This window comes from Coffea arabica, chromosome 2e, assembly GCF_036785885.1.
Source record: "Coffea arabica cultivar ET-39 chromosome 2e, Coffea Arabica ET-39 HiFi, whole genome shotgun sequence".
Taxonomy (NCBI): domain Eukaryota; kingdom Viridiplantae; phylum Streptophyta; class Magnoliopsida; order Gentianales; family Rubiaceae; genus Coffea; species Coffea arabica.
The window spans coordinates 39308813-39331346 of NC_092313.1; the positions used below are offsets into that span (position 1 = coordinate 39308813).

The window sequence follows — 22534 nt, forward strand, 5'->3', positions numbered from 1 at the left end:
TGCCCTAACGGTCGAGGAGGGATTTTGGAGGCAGAAAACTCGGGTGAAGTGACTGCATGATGGAGATAGGAATTCGAAATTCTTCCATCCCCTGGTGGCTGAGAGGAGACGCCCGGCTGTGATTCATCAGGTGCGGAAGTCAGATGGAGAGTGGCTAGAGGATGAGTCACAGATTGGTGCGGCGGCGGTTAATTTCTTCCATGAGTTTTTCACGGCAGAGGGCATGCAATCGGACAATGATATTTTGGAGGTCATTTCGAAATGAGTCACGACCCAAGACAACACTTAATTAACCGAGATCCCGCAGCTTGACGAGGTAAAGGATATCGTGTTTGCTCTAGATAAGACTAGTGCAGCGAGCCCAGATAGGTTCACAGGGAAGTTCTTCACTTTCACATGGGAAGTGATAGCTATGGATGTATATCAGGCAGTGGTGAGTTTCTTTCGCGGGGCCGAGCTACCGAGGAGTATCACGGCTACATCAATTGTGCTACTGCCAAAAGTGGAAAACCCTCAGGATTTCTCTCAATTTAGGCCCATTAGCCTATGCAATTTTGCAAACAAGATCGTTTCGAAGCTACTTTCAGAGAAGTTGGCTAAGATCTTGCCCCGGCTTATATCTCCACAGTAGAGCAGCTTTGTGAAGGGGAGACAGATCGCGGATAATTTCTTGTTGGCCCAAGAATTACTATCAGATATCTCGAAATCTAACAGGGGTGGAAACGTGGTAATTAAGTTAGACATGGTGAAAGCATATGATAGAGTCTCCTGGCCTTATTTTTTACAAGTTCTTTGCTGCTTCGGGTCCTCGGAGACTTGGATTGACATGATCTGGCGCCTTGTTTCTAATATTTGGTTCTCGGTATTGGTCAATGGTGCTCCTCAAGGAAAAAAAGTCATCCTGGGGTCTCCGGCAAGGGGATCCAATCTCGCCGGCCTTATTTGTCCTCGGAGCTGAGGTACTATCACGGGCCCTGAATGTGCTACCCTCTCAGCGGCGGTTCATTCCTTTCAAAGTCCCTCCTCGGTGTCCGATAATCACTCACCTGTCGTATGCCGATAATGTAGTCATCTTCTACAGTGGTGCGAGATCCTCGCTAGGTCTGATTAAGAGCGTATTGGACGAGTACAGTGTGACATCGGGTCAGTGGATAAACTCCCAAAAAAGCTGCTTCTTGACTCATCTGAAGTTTCCGTCATGGAAGGCAGCAGTGATTGCCCACACTCTGGGGTTTCAGAGGCGAGCGTTTCCGGTGCGGTACCTCGAGTGCCCTCTGTATGTGGGATGGCGAAAAAAGTTCTATTTTGCAGAGGTACATAATGCGACGGTGGCTCGTATCCTCTCATGGAATAATAAGATTTTATCTGTTGGTGGTCGAGTGGTTCTACTTCAGATTGTGTTAGCCTCCATGCCAATACACTTGTTGGTAGCCGCTTCTCTGCCAAAGAGGGTTCTCATGGCCTTGGAGAAGGTATTCGCGGACTTCCTTGGGGGACATCGGAATTTGGGACTAATTACCACTGGATACGTTGGGAGGACTTGTGTGGACCGCGAGAAGAATGAGGTATTGGTTTGCGGGGGTTGGAGGGTGTTTACGACTCGTTCTCAGTTAAACTCTGGTGGAAATTTAGGCAATAACAGTCACTCTGAGCCGAGTTCATGTCAATGAAGTATTGTTCAAGTTTACACCCTTGTCTGGCGAAGGTGAGTCCGTGGAGCTCCCACACATGGAGGAGAATGTGTGCAGTACAGTAGGTGGCGGAGAACAGCATTAGCTAGGCTGTCAAGCAGGGCGGGATGCATTTTTGGGATGACAATTGGATGGGGTCAGGAGCGCCCTGTCAGAAGGTGGAGATATTTCACGACTATTTGGTTGTCGATTTTGTGGATCAGGGGGCCTGGAATATTGCTATGCTTAATCAACACTTGGAGGCAGATTTTGGTGGTGCGCATCCTAGACATGGCTCCGCCAACCTTTCAAGGTCCAGATAAAATGGTTTGGGCTTTGACGAGCTCTGGTTGCTTTACCACGTCTTCGGCATACTCCCTAGTCTGGCAGGTTGATAACAGATCTTGGTGTGCTGCAACTGTCTAGCACCACAGTATTCCAATTAAGATCTCTTTCTTGATGTTGTACTTACTGCGGGGAAGGATCCCTACGTTGGACAAGTTGAGGAGATTGGGTGTTCGGGGCCCTTCCCGTTGTTGGTGTTGCCAGGATCCTACGGAGGAGGACATGGAGTACGTTTTTTGCACTAGAGAAGGAACATGGCTAGTTTGGCGCCACTTTGAGATGCATGCGGGAGAAATTGAGGGGGTGCATACGGTGCGATATATGGTATGGCTTTGGTGGTTACAGGGAGGGCATAATATCAGTTTGACATTTTTGTATAGGATCCTACCGATGGTGATATGCTGGGAGTTGTGGAAAGCATGGAATTGGGGGTGTTTGAGGGGCAACGGTTGAGGGTTAGGGTGACGGTGAATCGGATTGTACAGCTACTACGAGACATTTTGCAGTCACGATTCCCGAGTTTGAGAGGGGTAGAGTCTTCATGGGAAAGATTGCTTCATGCTGTGGCCCACTGCCAGAGACGGTTGGTCATTCAACCGGTTCGCTGGGTCTCGCCGCAGGGGGGTGGAAGTTGAATTCAAACGGGTGTTCGCGGGGGAACGCAAGGTTGAGTGGACAGGGTGGACTGGTGCGGGACTGTCATGGGAATTTTGTTTTCGGTTAGTCGGCGTTTTTTGGGACGATGAGCAGCCTGCACGCAAAGTTACGTGCGCTCCTACTGGGTGTGAAATATTGTGTTGCCCAAGAGATCCAGGAGTTACATGTCGAGTCAGATTCGTTTACGCTCATTCGGATCGTTTAGGGTATAGTGCTTGTCCATTGAAGTTGCAGAAGGAGCTGGAGGATTTGCTTCAGTTTCGTCTATGTTTCCTAACGGTCTTGCATTGTTATAGGGAGGCGAATTCACCGGCTGATCGGTTGGTAAATTATGGTGTTGATTCTGAGGCAGGACAAGTTTTCACTACCTTTGCGGATCTGCCATGATTGGTTAGAGGGGATATTAGAATGGATAGGTTGGGATTCCCTACGTTTCGTAGAAGGGTAGCTGGTCATTAGTGCTGGCAGTTTCATCTCATATATACATGATTTCTGATTAATAAAAGCAATTTTTTAAAATAAAAAAAAAGAGATTTTATTAGTATATTCACCCTTCTTATTTTTTTATTTTTTTAAGCAATATTGAATGCCTCTTACTCTTGATTAACAATTATTTAATCTCTTGATTGAAGTCTTAGTTGCTCCACTTGAATTTCTCTTGTTGAAAGAGTGCCGATTACTATACCCATTATATCTAGAATAACAAGACAATGATTTTAAGTTTCTTGATATAGTAGGAATATAGGGAGAATATGAAGATATGAAAATTGAGTTTATGAATTAAATACTCATGTATCTACTAGTATCCACATGGTTTTGGGTAGTAGTATATTTGTTTGAGGAAAGTAAGGTGGAATATTTATATCTTCAAATTCAGGGATTTCTTGAATGCGAGTTGTAGGAGTGAGAATCCAGTAAAATAGATAATCTCCTGCTAAAGATGCTTGTTGATTTAGGCAAATTGAAGCATTTTGAAATGGCATAATTTTTAAATGGAAGCAAGAGGTGGTCAACAAGTGGAATGTTATCATCACTGATAATTGATTGCACTTTGATTCCCTATAAATCTGTAATAATAGGAAAGATTATGGAGAAATAAAAATATTTATATAAGAAATGATCAAATAAACTGATTTTACTTAGTTCTATATATGTACCTGTGGATTTGAAAGCAAAAAACGTCGATATCTTTTGGCATTTAGTGATCTATTTGAGGTGAGGATGTGTGTTGATACAATCACCTGAACTATTGCTATCCAGTTGATGCAAGAAGAATTGATATCAGTGAAATCAAAAGTTCTCAGTGTCATTGATATCTGGTAGAATAAAATAGTTTACATAGAAATATTGTTAAATATCAATTATGGAGTTAAAAGAATACTACCTTTATTTACAAGATTCAACCTTAAAATTTTTTTATTTGAGTAAAGATCTTTCTCGTGAAGTTCTAATATGGAATACAAACTAAATTGAGTTTGAAGACAAATATGAGGAAACTAAAATCATTACTAATAGTAATTTTATCCTTCTTTTGAGTCTAAATTAAAACCAAGTAGTATCCAAATTCGACAAAATATATATAAAACAGTACTAAAACTAAGAGGTAAACCAAAAGGAGGGTAAATACTAAAACAAGGTAAGTTAATAAAAATATTAAAAGTCAAAAACTTGGTAACAAACTCTAGTGAAGGTTCAATTATGGAGATTGCATAAAAACGGAAAAATTTCATACATACGAGACAAAGTCAGTAAAAAAAATCAAAAAGTGGAATGCTAAGTTATAAATTTTTGAGTTTCTCAAAATTATGAAGAGAATCCTTCAAATAGTTATTTTATAGGTAGTATTGAAAAATGATACATAACAAATATAAAAAGGATTTTTAAATAGAATAGTCATGACAATGTAGAAAAAAAACTGAACTCCAAAAATGAAAAATTTTAGTGTATTTCATTTTTTTTTATGTCATGAGTATAAGTAATTGAGTATTCTACATGTTTTTTTCCAATTTGATGGTATCCTTTGTACACATTAAGAAAAACAAACACCTTGAACCCTAATGTAGAGTCCACTAGGCTATCAATTCTAGGTAGAGGATAGAAGTCTTTGTGACTTACTTTGTTGAGATCTATGAAGTGGACGTGCATCTTCAAGGTGGCATCTAGCTTTTTCACCAATACTATGCTAGTGAACCAGGTTGGATATAGTTCGTCTTTGATGATATCTGCATCAAGAAGCTTATCGACCCCTTGTTGATGACCTCTCCCTCAGGTCCAAAATCTCTTTTCTTTTGTTTGATTGGTTTGAGATTTTTATCCACGTTGAGCTTACGAATCATTATTTTCTCTCAAAATTCTTTTTATATCCTTTGCAGTCCAAGAACATACATCTCTATACTTAATCAAAAGCTGATATAAACAGTTTTTTACCTCATCAGGTAGGCTATTGCCTAGTCTCACTGTTTTGTTTGGTTTTTTGGCCATAAGACTTTTTCCTTGACCTCTTTCTCGAAGCTCAGCTTCTTTGAGTCCATTTCTTGAGACTCAAGCTTTTCAACTACTAATGTCTCTATCGTAGCTACTATTTTTCCTTTCAAATTAGCAAAATAAAATTGTCAAACTATTATCATGTTTCTATTTACCACTACAGTTTCGACAGAAATTGGGAACTTCAAACATAGATAGCATGTTGGGATCGTAGCTCATACTGCATTTAGGGTCAATCTTTCCATAATAGCATTGTAGGCAGAAGGTATGTTCACCAACACGAACGTTATGGGTACTATCAAACTTCTAGGGGCCTACCCCATTGTACCTTGCATGGATATGGCTTTCTCTTGCTTGAACTGATTCTCTATTGAACCCAATCAATAGAGTTCATACTAGGATGAGCTAACTTGCTTGGACATAGTTTCTAAAATGCCTTTGAAAAGAGTATATCTACCAAGCTTTCACAATCAATGAGCACTTTATTTACTCTGTAATTGTTGGTGAGCATGTGAATGACTAAGGCTTCATGGCATTTTAGTAACATTGGGATGGGATCTTTGGGGTTTAAAAATGATCTCCTCACACATCGTAAGCCTCATCTGCTCTCCAAGCTCTCGGCCTGCCTAACTGCAAAGAGATGCACTTAGAGCCAAAACACTGTCTCCATCAATAGGAACTTCTACAGTTGTGGGCAATGATCTTGTAGAATGGTGGGCAAGCCCCAAGAGAATTTTTTTTTATTATACTTTCCAAGTTAGCCACGTCATCTATCTGCTGGACTTGGTTATCAAGTCCATATTATCCTTCACAATTGGTGTGGTATCCTACTTGATCAAGTCGATATCATCCACAACCTACATGATAATCTCTTTGGTAACTTGCATCCCTAGCTTGTTGTACAAATTGCTTCAAATTTCCCTACTTGATTTGAAATTTAATCTCCCTCTTGAGATCGTTGCAATCATTAGTAAGATAGGTCATATCCCTATAAAAAGCACAATACAAGCTCTTATTTAACTTTTCTATAGGTCTTATCATATGATTAGGTTTTCTGAGAATTCCTTCATTCTCGATGCTAAGATCTGCAACTTGCTAGTTGTGAGAAAGGTAAGATCATTGTCCTGCAACTTTTTTCCCTTCCCCAATCAGTCAAATCCAAACTTTTTGCTACCATTGGTATCAATTTTCCCCTTTTGTGATTGCTCTTTCTTTCACTTGTCATCATGTGCTCTTTCCAAATCTCTCTTCGACCTATTAGCTTCCTCAATCTTTGCATGGTCATGAACTCAATGGAGCATTTCTTGCACGATAAGGGTAGGTCACCTAGCAAACTTGGTGTAAAGCTCTCTCGACTGCAATCCATGATGCATAAATAAAGCCATTATTTTTTTCGTCTCTGCCCATGACCTCGATTCTTTCATATTTGAACTTTTGGATATGCAAGAAAAGGCCCCCCAAGTCTTTGTGCGAAGAGATCGTGATACCACAACCTTGCATTCCCTATCAACGTAGTTACATCTGAGGAATTCTACAATTGCATGCAAGTTACAAATTGACTCATATGCATATTAGGATCACTAGTGGCATCATACATCTCAAGGTGAGGTAATGTGAGCCCCAGAGGAAGTGGATACTTCTGGATCTCTTTAGTGAATGAATTTTTGTTGAGGTAATACAAGCTTCCTGAGCTTCCCAAGACCTGATCATCCTCATCTTCAATGATTGGTACCACTTTCAAATTGGGTTATTTAGCTCAAGCGACAAATCCAATATATGATGATATGGTCTCACGAATCCTAATTTAGCTCTGTATCGCTTCAATGATCTATTTTCTGGGCTAGATTCTTCATCTGAGCTTTCATCCGGATGTAGGGGAGAATACATTGGCTTTTTGTTGTCCCTTGTGTCCTTCTTGGGCATTTGTTACTACTATTGTTCCTATCATTGTACCAGTTTCTAGATGAGATGAAAATTCTAGGCCAAAAAATAACTCATTTCTACCGATGATGGAAGTTGCTGACTTTCTTCTTGTATTTTTATCTCCAACTGAGTCTACATGAAGTTGTCTACTCCTTTATCCTTATTTCCGGTGGGAGGAGAACTAGTTGAACCTTGGTGTCTTTTGGATTGCTTCATTTTCCACATTGCAAATTATTAGTTAAAGTTAACAAGAGAAATTCAACTGGGAAAGAATGTATGTGGCTTCCTATAGATAGTGCCAATTTTAGATGTTGAGAAGTGGGAGAAAATGGAAGTCACGGTTCCAAAAGAAAGGCCTCTTGAAGATCACTTATTTGCTTCGCTGATTTCTAAATCTATAAAGAAAATGACAAGGCTAATTCCCCGTAACAAGCTTTGATGCTTAAATCAGTATGGAGTATTGAAAATAATTAAAGATGGAATAGTAAAGATGGAGAGAGTAAAAATTGTCACTAGCCCTCGCTTTATTGCTTGATCTTGCCTTTATACTAGCTCCTTGATAGGTAAGTTGGGTAGATCCATTACTAGTGAATAGTGCCTCATGCAGACACAAGACCTCGAACTCGAGATCATTTGCTGAGGTGTCACATTTAGCCTTCCTCAACACCTATATCCTCTCTTGACAAGTGTCATAACTTTTTAACGAAAATTGACAAGTAAACCCTTGTCAACCCCAAGAACCAGTTTAAGGACACTTGTCCTTACCCTTCTTCAATATCCATTCTAGTTTATCCTACAACTAGGAACTGTCTAATTGAGATATGAACTACACTCTTGTGAAAAGTTTCGGTGAATAGAATAACTGTACTTTAGATTTTTAAGAACCATGTAAGTAGTCTGATACCTCGTTCTTTGATTTAGTTAAAGTAGGAAAAGATTGAGTTCTATGATGAAAAGTGACTATTTAGCTAGAAATAGCCTATTCGAGTAATTTGGAATTTCTAAATAGAAATCAAACGTAGTTTTATTCAAGTAACTTCACATACCTAATATACATGTAAAAATCAATATTCTTAAAATCTGACTTTCCAATCAATATTTGCCTAACATTTGATTGCAATCATACATTCATATGAATAGAGGATAGGATCCTTGCCATGTGCAGCAATTTAGACGTTTGTTCCAATAAAGCCATGAGGAAATCTTGATAATCCCCTGAAGTGTCACCAATAACTGCACTATCAAGACTGGTTTTGTTGGTGTTGAAATATTCTCCCTTAACTTTCATCATATCTATCTCTGCTCGAGTTACTATCACCCTAGTCAGAGAATCCTCATCAGTCCCAAGCCCAACAATGGAAGCTCTAATCACCTGAAATTTTCAAATCAAAATATGGGATTGCAAATAGAAAATAGAAAAATAGAAATAGAAAAACCATGTAGATTATCAAGTAGTCAGTAGTATCATTTATTTTTTATAGTTCCACAAAAATTTTTTACTAATTTATAAATGGGTTAAATGCACTAAACCCCAACTAAACTTTATCCTTAATTGCATTTTAGCTCTCTCAACTCAATAAATAGGCATTTTGCCCCCTATTTTATATTTTAGGACAAAAGTACCTCTTCCATATTAATTATTATTTTATTTATTTTTTCTTTTTCGCCCTTTTCTAATTTTCCTTTTCATGTTTTTAAGATTTTTCTCCTTCTCTTATGTGATCAACTAGTTTTTCTATTTGCTACTATTATCCATATATTAATTTTAATCTTCTTAAACTTATCTTTTATTTATTTCTATCCTTTTTAGTTTTTTGTTATTGAAAATAATAATTATCATAAAGTCTATACTATAATAAAATATATATTATCTATACGCATAAATTATTTCATATATTATTTAAATCAGCATATTTAGAGCTTAAAATAAATTAATTTTTAATAACAATAGCAACAAATTTGAATTGTAATAACATAGTGGTCAATCAACTATGCACTTATGTTAATATTTTTTGAAATAGTCAAATTGCTAAAATATACACTTTTTTATTATGATAGACATATATTAATTTTTTATGCTATTTAATTTGTCTTGAATTTTCTAATAGTGTAATTAAATAAAAAATGAATAAAATTATAAGTAAAAGATAATTACAATATTATAATAAACATACAAATTAGTAATACTAGTAGGTAAGTGAAATAAAATAGTGACATAAGAGAAGTGAAAAATAAAAGAAAATAGTAAACGAAAAAATAAAAGAAAGTAATGAATAAAAAAAGAAATAAAATAAAATACCAAGGGCACTTTTGTCTTAAAATGTTAAATAGGGAGACAAAGTGCTTATTTAATAAGTTCAGAGGGTAAAGCGCAACTAAGGATAAAGTTTAGGAGGGTTTAGTACATTAGGATGTGAGAATGAAGCACACAGTACCAGTTAAATTGCCTACAATCTACATTGCCAAGCAGGACTAACTTGTCCAATTTAGTCATCAATCGAATGACACTGGCTTTTGGGTTGACTATTTCCAAGAGCAAATTACCTTAAGATGGACGGAGTGTAAAAATGAAACTCCACAAACTCAACATTCTGCCGAGTCTTATAATCTGTCTAGTAGGGAACTAAGTGGAATTGTATCAGAAACAATGCTGCCAGCTCATTTGAGTTTTGTGTTACCTCTGCAAAGTGCTTTTCAGGGGCGTCAATGCACCAAATGGCCACCTTCAAAATGGATTCCAAATTTCCTTTGCGACAATTCAAAATGTCCTGACAGAGTGTTCTGGAAAGTTAGGAAGCAAAATACTAGGAGGTGTTTGTCAAATAATTAGCTTCTTTTAGTCAGAACTGAACCTCATCTATGGAATTTCCATAGTTTTTCTTGTGATGCAGGAAAGTTTCTTTCAGCTGGAAAACATTTCTGGTGCTAAGGATGGACAGAAAATCATCGTGATCTAATTTCTTCGTCTTGATAACTTCATGTAGCTTGGCAGCTTCAGAATTGGCAATAGCAGAATCAACTACTTTCTTGTCATATCTATAGGAACTGACTAAACTAACCAAAACCTGACGAAATATGCATCTATTAGTTATAACTTCTGAAACACCATATTCCAGAATAACAAAATATTTCTGAGAGCTAGAAATGGATGAATATTGAGCTATCAAAATCTAGGCTGTAAGCATTCTGAAACGCATTACAAAAAGTCTTAAAGTTGAGGAAAACCAATAACAAAAAGCCAACTCTAAGAAAATGAAAAGATTCAACTGGGAAAAAATCAACAAAAATTTGCCAAAATGCATTCTTGATCAGTTAAAAGGACAACAGAACTATGTTTAGTTACACGGATATTATATGAGGGCTTAAATTTACCTTTTGGAGAGACATTGGAACATTTGATATGATGTCTTCTTCAAGTGAACTGTCGCATAGAATTGAATATGCTTGTCTTACAGCAATCAAATGGTGAGGAGATGATGCACATGCTATCTCAACAATTACTTGCAGTTCATTGACACCTTTCCTCCTGGAATTCAAGGCTTCATTTGCCAGCCTTGCATCTCTTTCAGGAGGATCATAAATCCACAGGATAACAGCTTTCTGTCACTTGATATTATAATCATTAGTTAGATAGTTTCCATGTCAGGCAATTAAACTAAGTGTTGAGTTTCTTGAACTTAAATTGAACTAATCAGTACCTGACTTCCTACCGGAAATACCAACTAAATTAGCAATGTTTAGTACTAATTCATAAAAAGTGTAGAAAAGTCTGAGTTATCCCTTTAGGGACTGAAAATCTTATTATCACCAACAATTAAAAGGAAATTCTGAAAGTTACCCTGAAGTCACCGGACAATTCAGCATTAAGATCATCAATGAGGCACTTATTGTAAAGCTGCTGATAAGTTTCTCCGATTATCCTCCTCTGACTTGCATTTCTATGTCCCAACACCTTTATGACTGCCTTTTCGTCGGTTCCCAGGCCTAACCATGAATCCAGAATACATGAATAGCACAAAACTACATTCAAACATGTAGTAGTACCAGGAGGTGTTTGTACTACTATATGCAAAAGAGAAACGAAAAGAAAACAAAAGCCACAGAATTTAGATTAAGAAGAAACAGAACAAAAATTGAAAATGAAGAGATTGAATGGACCTTGGAAGGCTTTTCTGAGTCTTTCACAGTCTTGCCTTGGAGAAGGAACAACATCCGGAAGTTATTGGAGATTGCAGAATATTGTGTGTATATTTTGTGCATATATTTGGGCTGTAATTGCGTAAAGATAGGAGCTCTGTTTTTGGTAGTTATTCTTTGGTAATTGTTTTGGTAGTCGAGATAGAGTAGGAATTGATTTCCTTTTTGTAGTTACGGTAGAATTAGGAACCATTACCTTTTTCGATTTTGGCTTTGCTTTGTATATATTTTGGGGCCTGAGGGTCATGAAAGGATGGGAAGACTTTTTCCACAATTTCTTTTCATGGTACCAGAGCCATGAACGACGACACGAAGAAACAGAATGGTGAAGGAAGAAAATTTGTCGCACCATACATCTTGACGGCGAACGACAATCCTGGGAATATTATCACCCAGGTACAATTGAAAGGGGACAACTACGATGAATGGGTTCGAGCAGTGCGAACCGCGTTGAGAGCCAAGAAGAAGTGTGGCTTTATTGATGGAACGGTGAAGCAACCCGATGAGGATTCTCCCGATCTGGAGGATTGGTGGACTGTGAATTCAATGGTGGTATCATGGATTCTCAATACCATAGAACCAACTCTACGATCTACCATAACTTATATGGAGATCGCAAACGATTTGTGGGAAGATATCCGAGAAAGGTTTTCTATTGCTAACGAGCCTCGAGTTCAACAGATCAAAGGGGAACTTGCAGAGTGGAAACAGCGAGGACTTCCAATTGTGACCTACTATGGAAAGTTGAAGCAATTATGGGAAGAACTTGCGAACTATGATCAGATTCCGACATGTCAATGTGGAAGATGCACGTGCAATCTCTCAGTTCAATTTGACAAGAAGCGTGAGGAAGAAAAACTCCACCAATTCTTGTTGGGTTTGGACGACGCGATGTATGGAACGATTCGTTCCAACATTCTAAGCACTGAACCGCTGCCTAGCGTCAGCAAGGCATACTCTTTGATATGTCAAAAGGAGCGTGTCCGGAATATGTCAAAAGAAAAGGAGGGACGTGGGGAACCCATGAGCTTTGCTATTCATGCCAACACAGGAGGCAGAAGACCTGGAACTGGGACAAATGATAAGCCAGTTTTATGCTCATACTGCAACCGTGGTGGACATGATGCTGAAAGCTGTTTTCAACTCATCGGATATCTTGATTGGTGGGGTGATCGGCCCAAGGGGATTGGACGCGGATCAGGACGTGGACGCGGGAACCAAAATTCAGGACGCGGACGTGGGAGTGCACCTAGAGCTAACTCTGCTCAGATGGTTAGTCAGTCCTCCTTGTCGGCAGAAGCTGCAAAAGGGGAACATGCAGCGCATGGATTGATGAGTAGCGACCAGTGGGCTGCCTTTTTAAGTTTGCTAAATTCTTGCAAATCGGGTACCAATGAGAAGTTGTCTGGTAAGAATTCTTTGAACTGGATAATTGATTCAGGCGCCTCCCACCATATGACAGGAAGTTTAGCATGTATGACTGATTTGAAAGAATTATTGGGCTGTGCAGTGGGGTTGCCGGATGGCAACCAAACAATGGCCTTAAAAGAAGGGTCGGTTCGTTTGGGTGAATACATAAAGTTGAAAAATGCACTTTATGTCCCAAACTTGAATTGCAATTTAATTTCAGTGTCACAATTGCTTGATGAATTAGATTGTTTTATCCTGTTCACTAAAAAATTATGCGTTATACAGGACCCTGCTTCGAGGATGGTGATTGGAGTGGGTGAACGACGCGAAGGGCTTTACTACCTCAAGTCTATGGCAGAAATCAAGGCATGTAATGCAAATCGTCTAGAAACCATTGACCTGTGGCATAGGAGAATGGGACATCCATCTACAAAAATAGTAGAGTTACTTTCTCAGGTTAATTCTGGTGGTAGTAGTTTAGTTAAAGAAAAACCATGTGATATTTGTTTAAGGGCCAAGCAGACTAGGGCAGCATTTTATTCTAGTGAAAATCAAGCAAATGAAATTTTTGAGATGATTCATTGTGATCTATGGGGACCTTATCGAACTCCTGCTTCATGTGGTGCATCATATTTTTTAACCATTGTTGATGATTGTTCAAGAGCTGTGTGGATTTATTTGTTAATGGTTAAATCTGAAGTGGAACGTGTACTTCGAAATTTCTTTGCTATGATCAAACGTCAGTACAACAAGGATGTGAAAATTGTTAGAAGTGATAATGGCAAGGAATTCACCTGCTTGAAAGATTATTTTGCTGAAAATGGGATGATCCATCAGACTTCATGTGTGGGAACACCTCAGCAAAATGGGCGTGTTGAGAGGAAACATCGTCATATTCTGAATGTAGCTAGAGCACTGCGATTCCAAGCAAATCTTCCCATTAAATTTTGGGGAGAATGTGTGCTGACCGCTGGATATTTAATAAATCGGACTCCATCCAAACTCCTGGGGAATAAGACACCTTACGAATGTTTGTTTGGCAAACCACCCAGTTACAAGCATATTCAAATTTTTGGGTGTCTGTGCTATGCTCGAGACTTGAATCGAGACAAGGATAAATTTGGGAGTAAGAGTCGGCGTTGTTTGTTTGTGGGATATCCTTTTGGTAAGAAGGGATGGAGATTGTATGATCTTGATACCAGTGAACACTTTGTTTCGCGAGATGTGGTATTTTCAGAGAATGAGTTTCCATATGATAGTGCACCAGATGCACCTCGAGGTGTTCCGGGGCTAAATTCTTTTGAAGTCTTTGATCGCACCATAGAGGAAGTGGTTGATAAAAGAGAAGACATTCTGATAGAAGATATTCCAAGTGAAACATCAGAAATCACAAACCGGGTTCACAGTGAAGAGAATAACGAAGAAAGAGAGGGTGCTGGAACTGAAGAGATTGAGGCAGTTGATGAACAACTTGGGCGAGGTCATCGAATAAAGCGCTCATCTAGTCGTCTAAAAGATTATGTGACATATACTGCTAGACGCATAAGCCCTTCTGCATGTTTACCCACACCAATTCCATTCTCAGGTACTCCTTATCCTATAGCGCATTATGTGAATTGTGATAAATTTTCTGTGTCATCGATCATTCTTAGCAGCAGTAACAGCTGGTAAAGAGCCAACCTTTTATGGTGAGGCGGTGAAGGATTCTCGATGGAGACAAGCTATGGCAAGTGAAATTGAGGCGCTTGAAAAGAATGGGACATGGACAGTGGAAGATCTACCACCAGGAAAGAAAGCGATCCGTAGCAAATGGGTGTACAAAATCAAGTATAATTCTGATGGAACAATTGAGCGGTATAAGGCACGATTGGTGATTCTTGGCAATAATCAGGTTGAGGGGATTGACTACAATGAGACGTTCGCTCCTGTTGCAAAAATGGTAACAGTTCGAACTTTCTTGTCTGTGGCAGCAGCGAAGAACTGGGAACTCCACCAAATGGATGTTCACAATGCATTTTTACATGGAGATTTAGCAGAGGAAGTGTATATGAAGATGCCTCCGGGTTTTGCAACTCCCCAACCAGGAAAGGTATGTCGATTGCGAAAGTCTCTTTACGGGTTGCGACAAGCTCCAAGGTGTTGGTTCGCTAAACTCACTAATGCCTTGCAGCGGTATGGCTTTACTCAATCTTATTCTGATTATTCGTTGTTTACTCTGAATCAAAACAACATACAAATATGTATTCTGGTGTATGTTGATGATCTTGTGATTGGGGGAAATAATAGTGCTGCAATTCAGAAATTTAAGAAATATTTATGTCAGTGCTTTCATATGAAAGATTTGGGAGTATTGAAATATTTCTTAGGTATGGAAGTTGCCAGAAATAAGAGTGGCATTTTTCTTTGTCAACGCAAATATGCGTTGGATCTTATTACTGAAGTTGGTTTATTGGGTTCCAAACCAACTAGTTTTCCGATGGAACAGAATCATCGCTTGGCAATGGCGGAGAGCATGCCCTTAACAGACCCAGAAAAGTATAGACGTTTAGTCGAAAGATTGATCTATTTGACACTTACACGACCTGAGTTGTCTTATGGTGTGCATGTTCTTGCTCAGTTTATGCAAAAGCCAAAAGAAGAACATTGGGAAGCAGCTTTGCGCATGGTTCGTTACTTGAAAGGTAGACTTGGGCAAGGTATATTTCTCCGATCAGACTGCAATCTACAGTTGCGCGCATACTGTGATTCTGATTGGGCAAGTTGCCCATTAACTCGTCGCTCACTCACTGAATATTTTGTTTTGCTGGGAAACTCACCCATTTCCTGGAAAACTAAGAAGCAACATACTGTGTCCAGGTCATCTGCTGAAGCGGAATATCGATCTATGGCCACCACGATTTGTGAACTAAAATGGTTGAAAGGGTTGTTGGGTTCTCTAGGGGTAATGCATTCTAGACCTATGAAATTTTATTGTGACAGCCAAGCAGCCATGCATATTGCGGCAAATCCTGTGTTTCATGAACGAACAAAGCATATAGAAGTTGACTGTCATTTTGTGCGCAATGAAGTTCAAAATGGAAATGTAGAAACTACATATGTACGTAGTTCAGAGCAGTTAGCCGACATTTTCACCAAGGCGCTTGGGAAACAACAGTTCGAGTATCTTCTTTACAAGTTGGGCGTTCGAGATCTCCACGCACCAACTTGAGGGGGGGTATTGGAGATTGCAGAATATTGTGTGTATATTTTGTGCATATATTTGGGCTGTAATTGCGTAAAGATAGGAGCTCTGTTTTTGGTAGTTATTCTTTGGTAATTGTTTTGGTAGTCGAGATAGAGTAGGAATTGATTTCCTTTTGGTAGTTACGGTAGAATTAGGAACCATTACCTTTTTCGATTTTGGCTTTGCTTTGTATATATTTTGGGGCCTGAGGGTCATGAAAGGATGGGAAGACTTTTTCCACAATTTCTTTTCAGAAGTCTTAGTGTAGCCATGGACTTTTGCAGAAAAGCATAACCTTTTTCTTCTTTTTTGGTTTTGGGTTTTATGAGAATGGATAAAATCAGTTACAAAAAATGAGTAAGCTATAGTGCCTATAGTAATGATAACGATATTAGGGAAACCTGCTATTATAGGTTTCTATTGCCTTTAGTGACAAATCAAAAATTTTAGCGACTTTTTTAAATATTATATTAAAATAATTAATATTAACTTTAGTAAGTTTTTAATTAAAACTAGTAACTATATGCCTGAAAGATAAGTTTTAGTTAGAAATAGAAATTTACACTTTGAGTAATTTAATTTACTTATTATTTGACAAAATTTACTTTTTTTTTAAATTAAACTTACTAATACTAAAAGTAAAAAATTTACATATTTAAGTAAAAAAATCACCTGTTTCTGAAAACGGTTTTGGGTTATCACATCTCTCTAAAGTTGCTTCCCTTCTTTTTATTTTCTTCTCACCTCACGATATGATGGAATAGAAATTTTTTCCTGGCAAAATTTTCCTAGCAAGATTACAACAGTTCTGATCGAGAATCGCCGGACAGATTCGAGAACGAAGATTCTGACTCCCACTGGATGCCGTTTAAAGGCCCTTCCAGCAAGGTATAGTTGCAAACAAAATAATTTGTGTTTTTGTTATTCCACTGAAAATTGAATATTCTTCTGCATATTCATTGTTCCGTTTTGTTTTTGTTTTGATTTTATCGTAGTTTTACATGACAATGAAGGAGAGGCTTTTACTAGTGAATTGAAAATTATACCCTTCATATTTTGTGCATCTTCTGTTCCTTCTTATTTAAGGTTTATACATCTTCTGGCAATGACTCCCGCTAGATGCCGTTTAAAGGCCCTTTCAGCAAGGTATAGCTGCAAACAAAATGATGGTAGTAGTATGTCGTCATTTATGTGAAGAGTGGTTAATTTGGGAATACATATAATGTGTTTGGTGAAATGTCCAAAAGAAATTTGTATGATATGATCGATGCCTGTACGGGGTTAGAAAGCACCGAACAACTTGATTAAAACCACAGTTGACGAATTTCAGTTACGCCGGCCAACTTGTACTAGGAAACAAAAATGTCAAACGCACTTCATCATTTATTGGTAAGAATTGATACTTTAATTTTACAATAAGTTTGGTTAAACTATAAAGGAGGTAAATGTAATTAAACCCCAAAAGTATTAACCGCTCCTTCTTTTTATTCTTTTATTTTTTTTTATTTTTTAATAACTCAGTTTCAGTCTTGTGCTCTGCAACTTTTTGCTTGCATGATTTAGATCAGAAAGAATAAACCCAAATAATCATATGTTATGGAGTTCTCTTTACGTGGTGATTACTTAGGAAGCTTATTTACCAGTTGGAAATGTTATTTGCTATTCTTGAAACTGCAGTTTCTATGATTTGAAGTGGTTTCAATCTTTTCTCTGCCTGTACCTGTTCCAAAATGGAATGGTTTTTTAAAGTTATGTTCTTGTAGTTAAATCACATGTCTTACATATTTTTATTGCTTGAATGGCTGTGCTGTAATGCATTTGTAAGAATCCATTTTGTACATAAAGAAGCAACGTTGTACAAGATGAAGGCTTCATCAATTAAGCTTTGCCTTTGATCAATTTAATATATGGTATATGTGTGAGAATAAATTAGTAGACAATAAACTAGAGCGTGAACTATATTGGGGAACTTTGGAATTTCTCTGGTTTGAAAAACCAGCCAAACAATGTATTTCAATTGATCATAATTCCAAATCCATTCAACTGAATGATTTATTGAATTCAAATCCACCGACCCAAACAGAGTAATTTATTTGTCAAATGCAACAAGCATTTTAACTTCGAACTATGCAGTGTTTTCATTAGGCATACAAAAGTTTGATTTTATGCATAATTTAAGAGGACAAGTTGACTGCACTAATTTGTTCAGTAATTTCTATTTCTTCAAGACTAAAAGAAAAAATCAGATGATAAAACATTTTATAGTAATTTATATACTATTTGCCAATTAAAAGAAAGTTTGATAAAAAAAATGTGCATATAAATCCATATTGTAAATGATACAAAATATATTTGAATCTAACGAAACTTAATATGGGTAAATTTACTATAATTTTCAAAGATTATGCTACATTAGTACAACTTTAACTTTTATACTTGTGACCTAGAAAATAAATTTATTAAAACACATAACATTTATAAATGATACATACATTTATTAAAATGCTTAAAACACATAACATTTATGAATGATACATACAATCATATATTATACATTTACGTTACCAAAAATTACTAACTATAATATTAAGTTTCAATCATTAATAAAAAAATCTTAGCATTATTTTAAATAAATTTCCTAATACTTGTTTCATATAAGTTTCTTTAAATAAAAGAGTAAATTTATGCCACAAACTAGTAAGTTTTGACAATTAACCAAATTTATTATTCTATCAACAAGATTTACTATTAATCTATAAAAACTTACTATTACTTGAACTAAACTTACTCTCCAAAAAGTAAGTTTCGAATATAGAGTACTAATTTATTTTTTAAAAAAGTAACTTTCATTTTTATTTCGATTTACTTTTTGAGACATAAATAGCATAACACTTATGTGAGCATTTTCGATTTATTTTTGATTTACTGTTAGCGACCATTTGATTATTTGATGGACTTATCCACCTAAGTAGGATAACACTTAAAAATAAGAAAGTAAGTTTTCCATTTAAAATAGTAAGTTAACAGTAATAAATTAGTAACTTTTATACTTCAAAAGGTAAATTGAAATAAATATTAAACTTATTTTCTAAATAAATAAATTACTACTTTATATCCCAAACTTGCTTTTTAGAGAGTAAGTTTAATTCAAATAATAGTAAGTTTTTATACATAAATAGTAATTCTTACTGAAGTACGAGGGTTAGAGGTTTGTGGGGGCACAGGTATGTCGATTAATCTTTTCAGAGATGATTCAGTGGTTCAGGATTCAGTTTCCGGACTGCCGGGTTCCGTCATGGTCGTGGGATCAGTTCTATTTGGCCATATCGACATGGAACACGGTGTTTTCCCATAGGTTGGTTAGATGGGTGCGTCCTGTCCACGGAAGTCTAAAGCTTAACACGGACAGTTGTTCTAAGGGTAACCCTGGCTTGAGTGGAGGAGGGGGGTACTTCGTGATGAGGGGGGGAGGATGGTGTTGGCGTTTTTGTGTAGCTTCGGCTTGGCTTCGAGCATGCAGGCTGAGGCCCGCACCCTGCTGTTTGGGGTCAAGTTGTGTCTCCAGAGGGGGTTCGGTCCCTTGGAGGTGGAGCTGGACTCGTTGGTATTAGTCCGTATTTTGAAACGATTAGTACGTTGTCCATGGGGCATTCACACAGAGGTGCAGCAGTTGTTGGGGTTTGCATCTTACTTGCCTCGGATTCTTCACTGTTACCGTCAGGCGAATCAAGTAGCGGATGCATTGGCTAACACGGGTTGCCAGTTGGCTCGGAACGACATGTTTCGGATTTGCCCCGATTAGCGCGAGGAGCTCTATTTCTGGATAGGCTTGGAGTGCCTTCCCTCCGCCGTGTTGTGAGGGAGTGATAGTTTGTGAGCATTGGCGTTTGTAACCTTGTTTTTCCCTTAATAATATTTGTTTTTGATTAAAAAAAAAAGTAATTCTTACTGATAACATGGTAAAATTGATTAATAATCAAAACTTACTGATTTATGGGACACATATACTATTTTACTTTAAAACATATTTCAAACTAGTATTAGGAAATTTATTTGAAATAACAATAAGATGTTTTATTAATGATTAATTCTTAGTATCTTAGTTAGTAAGTACTCATAATATACCTGTATAATACATGATTATAGGTATAATTTAAAAAATTTTATTTATATATTTCAAAATACTATGAAAAATAGTTTGACTTTTCACATAATCTTGTAAAATATGTAATAAAATTTTGTGGTATTATAAGTTTTTAATCATTTTTAATTTTTGAAAAGTTTGAAAGTTTGGATAACAATAACAACAAATCTTCCTAGTTATATATAGAATATTACTTGTTTATATATCAAAATTTTTATAATTTAACACCTATGAATATAATAAGATGGTAAATTTTTAATAAATTTACATCTGAGATACAAGAAATAATAAGAGTAAAAGCCTAAACAAAATGAGAAATAATATAATAATAAAAATGACAAAATTAGTATAATAATTAGTATAAGAAAATCGGTATGATCTAGATTTTTTTCCTTGGGAGATTGTTCATAAGAATAGGATCCAATAATTATAAATGAAAATCACATGCATATATAATCTATTGTACAATTTAAATTAAATTTAGTTCACATATAAAATAGTCCTAAAATAATTAGTACACTATGATACAATGTTATTTTAACAACAAAATTTTTTTTTGACTAAAAGTCTGAAATATCCATGACATACGTATGAGGGATATTTTACCATATTTGTATCTCACATCTAATCATGAAAGTTAATTTGAGAAAAAATATTTTTGACAATAGAATTATTTTGAATTTGGTCAACAAGTTGAGATTTTTTAAACAATAAAAGTGAAATATTTTGGGAACTTAGTTGTTTATTTTCCCATAATTAAAAATTGCTATATTTTAGCAATTGTTGCCATTGACTTTTCATTCTGTAGACTAATTTTTATCAATGCAAAATTAGTTTTATTAACAATAATTGAAGTTCCATTGATCCGAGGATTGGCATTTTATTGCTATTATTTTATATGTAAATATTTAACCTAAGTAATAAAATAAATAATTGCTACTTAAAAAAAGGAAATTAAAATGGAATTAAATTTATTTAGTATTTTACTGCTAACAACTTTGACCCCATTTAATGGTTAAAGAAAAAATAAAAGAGACGTAGAGACTGGGATTGGTTCCTTAGTGTGAAAAAAGAAAGTTCTTCTAAACTAATGCTGCGTGAAATTTTGGATGCATATGAAATTAGAAATGTGATAACTTTGCAATTCATTCTCATTCATGATGAATAAATTACGATTCTCTATAGAATCGCAATTTTTTTCGTTCAGCATGAAAACATTCTTATTTTGTCATATTGATGGCTTTTGCTTTTAAGATTATCTACATGTCGGTGGTTAGTATTATTGACACGGTTAGAGGTCATGGAAAATGCTACTAATTTTAGGAGAAATTATGTATTTTAAAAATGGTTTAATAATTTTCTATTAAGCATAACTACTGCATACAAAAGGAAAAGATATTTGATTTTATTTTGTTTTGATTAGAAGAACTTGTACTAGTAATAAAGGAAATGACAATTTAACAATCAACGTGCACATGATTACAATAATTTTTTAGTCATTTAGACTAATATATGTCATAAAGTAGGTAGATTGAGTCGTTTGTGAATTCATAATTTTAATAGTTTACATAAAATTCATCAATAAAAAATTATGATTGTTATAAAATGGCATTTTATAATAATTTATATACCATTTGCCAATTAAAAAAGAGTTTGATAGAAAACATATGGATACAAATCTATAATGTAAATGATACTAAGTATGTTTGAAAGTCACAGAACTTAACATATGGGTAATTTTAGTATAATTTTCAAAGATTATGCTATGTCAATACAACTTTAATTTTTATACTTGTGACCCAAAAAATAAATTTATTAAGATTTTACCATTTTATTAAATTCATAGGCATTAATATATGAGAATTGTGTACCATTTTATTATATTCATAGGTGTCAATAAATGGAAATTGTGATGTATAGACAAGGGCAATTCTATATATACACTACAACAAAAATGACTTTTCGTGACATGTCTATAAGGACACTTGCTAGTTTGTGTCATTATAACACATCTATTATGACACTTGTTATCAACTCAATAATATACACTCTAATTTTTTTTTATTTTATCTGATATAAAATTAATAATGTACCTTTAGATTACCTATCATGACACTTGAGAAAATGTGAGATATACTAAAAAAAAGGAAAGGCACAAAACAACATCACAGTGAATTGGCGGAAGATTCATTTGCTGTGAAATATTCAAAACTTTCAATTTGTCGGCCAAAACACTTAGTCAAATTTTGCTTCTTCTGATCTCTCTCACAAAAAACACTCTCTCCGCAAACTAACTCTCGGCAAATTATCTCTCAGCCAAGTAGGGGCGTTAAGACCGGAGTTTTTTGTAGATGGCGCAAGACGATTGCAGATGGATAAAGGAAACCTGGAAAATAATAGACCACCGAAGTACTAAATGAAACTTTCTTCCACTTTCTTTCCTTTCGCTCTTTCTGGCTCCCGTGACCAATTAAAGTAAGG

The 22534-nt window shown here is 36.1% G+C and overlaps 1 pseudogene; it reads right to left on the reverse strand.

Moving 5' to 3' along the window:
- Positions 1-8085: 8085 nt before the first annotated feature.
- LOC113729057 (annexin D3-like) lies at positions 8086-11469 on the reverse strand (annotated as a pseudogene).
- Positions 11470-22534: the final 11065 nt, after the last annotated feature.